The following is a 3,340-nucleotide window of genomic DNA, read 5'->3' as shown; positions in this document are numbered from 1 at the left end:
CCTGTCCTCCATCAGGCGCATGGGGCTGAGCAGGGGGCTCTGGCAGCCCCCCGGGAGACCTCGGCAGCCGTGCCGAGCCCCGGGCCCCTTCTATATCGCCACCTCTGCCGGCCGGCTTCTCTCCACCTCCTAACCCAAAACTGGGCGCTGAGCTGCTTCACGGCAGAAGAGCTAGGACACCTCAAATCCGCCAGTTCCGTCCACCTGTGCTAGCCGTGCATGTGTCCGCGGAGGGGGCGTTCAGCCAGCGAGGCGCCTCCTGAGCCCTCTGCTTGCGGGGTGGTACAGGTTTGCGCGGGGAATTGCAGTGCATGCAAATGCGGTTCAGCTCTTGTCACGCTTTCAGTTTGGGTTGTTGTTTTTGATAGGCAGATTTGGCTTCCTGTGTGAAGCACTGCCCTGTTTGCCTGGGGAAAAAAAAATAGTAGAGTCAAGCGAAAAAGAGGTTTTGGTTTGGAAGTCTTAATTATCCGGAAATCTTTGATCTAATTTCGGTTTATTCCCACCACAGTGGAATTTTATCTCTCTCTGCTGCAATCACAGGAAATGGTTCTGCAGTGCCCGGAGACTCAAGTCAAGCACAGGTTTTCAATCGGGAAGGTTTTAACTACTTCTGCAATCCTTTAGGGATGAATAGGAGCAGGATTTAAAAAAAATAACAAAACCAAACCTAAACTGTAGGACAAGCTGTGAAGAGAGCTCTGTTGCAATATGGAAAAAAAGAACAGGGTATCTAAGAAAATAATTTTTATCCCTAAACATTGTAGGCATCAGTGAATCATATTCCCTTTATCCTTCTGAATGGACCCATATTTACTGCTTTAACAAACACCCTCTGCCTCAGTTATTGATCCTAAATCTCCTTGACTCAAGAGTTAAGTGATCATGAAAAACACCTTATACTTCCTACCATAGCAAATGTAATTTCTTTCCCCACAGCAGCCGCTGAGATCAGCTCATATTTGTGTAGTAGCCATTCCTGAATGTGGCTTTCTGACAGTTATTTAAGCATGAAAAATTCAAGATATGTTTTCAATGTTCGCCTACAATAACTACTTTTTCTCATATGCCAAAGCCAATCCAGTAGTACTCTTAAAAGCCTGAACAGCCCAAGCATCCATCACTGGAAGGAGATTGGAGAGAGCATCACACTTTATCAGGAAAAGATTTACAGCACTAGCACATCCAAGGCTTCCCAGTAGCTCTTCTTTACTTTGTTCTCTTCACAATTTTGCTACTTTTTTTGGTGTTCTGGAGGGCTGAACAAAGCCTGGTCCTCCCTGTGCCCATGTCTGAATCAGGAATACAAGGTCAGCTTGGCAAACTGTTCAACTCCTCTTCATTATTCTGCTAAATGACCTATTTTTAAAGAAACATTACCAAACTTCCTAGAATTAATCCTCCTGCCATTAACATTACTATAGGGGAACTTCCCTTTTTTTTTTTGTTAAAGAGGGAAAAAGGCTGGATGATGCAATTTCCTTTTGTCAGCAATTACACTTTTATGAGAAGATAGCTGTCAGCACTTACAGGCCTTGCAGCTGCAAGGATTTTGTGGGACCTCACAGGCTACTCAGCAAGGGAAAATTATAATTAGTCTTGTTTTCATAAACCTTCCTAAACATGAGACTCCTTATCTGGATTCTTGAGAGACCTTTCTGTCGACAATTCAGCCTTGAAAGTCACTCTTCCTGAAAGCAAGAAGAGTTATATACATTCAGCTGGAAAGACCAGGGAGCTTTTCTATGGGCCATTGTGTCTGAAGCACCTTCAGAGCATGTGGAGGACTCAGTCCCAGAACCTGTAGGAAAATGGCATTCTGAGGCAAAAAAGAGAGGAACTGGGAGCTTTTTTTGCTCCAAGTCCCTGCATGCTCATGCACCTCATAACTAGTTTTCCTGCTGAGTTCAAATAAACCTTTCTTCTGTCTGTACAGCATTGCTGAGAATCCCCACCTTGCTCTCAAGCAGTCCTATCTGAGCACTGGGGCTACTATTGCAGTGTCTGATGGACAAGGAATTCCAAGAGAATAGAAGACAGTAAGATGACTGAAATACTGCTCAGCTGATAATCTCTTTTCCACACCCAGTAGGGCACGGATGCTTTAGCCTCCAGATGCAGTGATGATCTGGGAAGCTGAGCAGAGGTGTTAAAGAGACTCAGGTCATTGCAGAAGCTGGTCGAGATGATGCACTTAGGGCGTGGCCTCTTTGTTTATGACTTCTTCTCACATACCTGTTTTTTCCCCTTTACTCTTCCCTGAACCACAGTCTGCCATGCAATGGCTTCATTTGGTACATTAGACAGTATTGGTTTTAAAGACCTCTAAAGGATTTTCTAAACCCTGTTATGAGCTCTGCAGTCTGTTAGCCACTGTTCCAATTGCCAAGACAAGTCATCACATCTCAACACATCAATGTGTCACCATATCAATGCAAAGTAAAGACTTAGATAATTCTGATTTATTTATCTGAATGTTTAACTCCCTTAATCACCTGTGAGTCATGTCCAATTTGCTACTACTTATCCATCCTTTTTTCTGCTTCAATCTCCAGCTATATGCATTTGGTTTATTTTGACTTCTTGTAGGTCTCAGTGCAAAAAGTATTCATACTGGAGGCAGCACATAGATGGTTGCTTAGCTTTGGGCACTGTACCGAGAACTTTAAATAAAGTCAACATGCTTCAAATAAAGTGTGTGCATAGGTCTCAATAATAATGAGAATAATAAAGAATGCAGCCTCTAATTTGCTGGTATTGTCTGAGGTGAAAGCATAAATGTAACTGCAGAGGGTTTATCTTTTGATATGTGTTAGACCAGAGCTCAGGGCAACAGGAACCTGGGTTTTTAGGAGCTGTCAATTACAATTAGCCAATTTAGGAGCTGTCACAGTACAATTAGCCATCAGAGTGACCACCACACTTCTGCAGTGCCCTTGGTTCTTGTAGTGTATTTTAAAATCTCATCTTCAAACTGTATCACTGTCTGGCTAAAAGAAATTCCTTACTGTAGCTGAAAAAAAAAGATAATTTTTCAAAATGAGTAGTGGTGTAACATGTTGAGAAGATGTGCAGTTAGCCTAAACTAGTGTAGCTTCATCTACTTCAGTAGTGCTAGGCAAATTTACATTGGTGGGTATTGGGCCTGTTGTTATTGCACTGCTTCTACCATATTTCTTAACATTGGTTAATATTCAAGCGTTTTGATGAGTTTTGATGACATTAATAACAAATTTAAGTTGTGTGTAAGCCTCTTTTTTTTTAATGCAACATGTTTCATGTCTTCTTTAGGAAAAGGAGTTAAGAATGCTTCAAAAAGTAAATAGAAGCATAACTTTTC

Source organism: Fringilla coelebs (assembly GCF_963513975.1).
Source record: "Fringilla coelebs genome assembly, chromosome: 4".
Taxonomy (NCBI): Eukaryota; Metazoa; Chordata; class Aves; order Passeriformes; family Fringillidae; genus Fringilla; species Fringilla coelebs.
Note: the sequence above shows the minus strand (reverse complement) of the source record.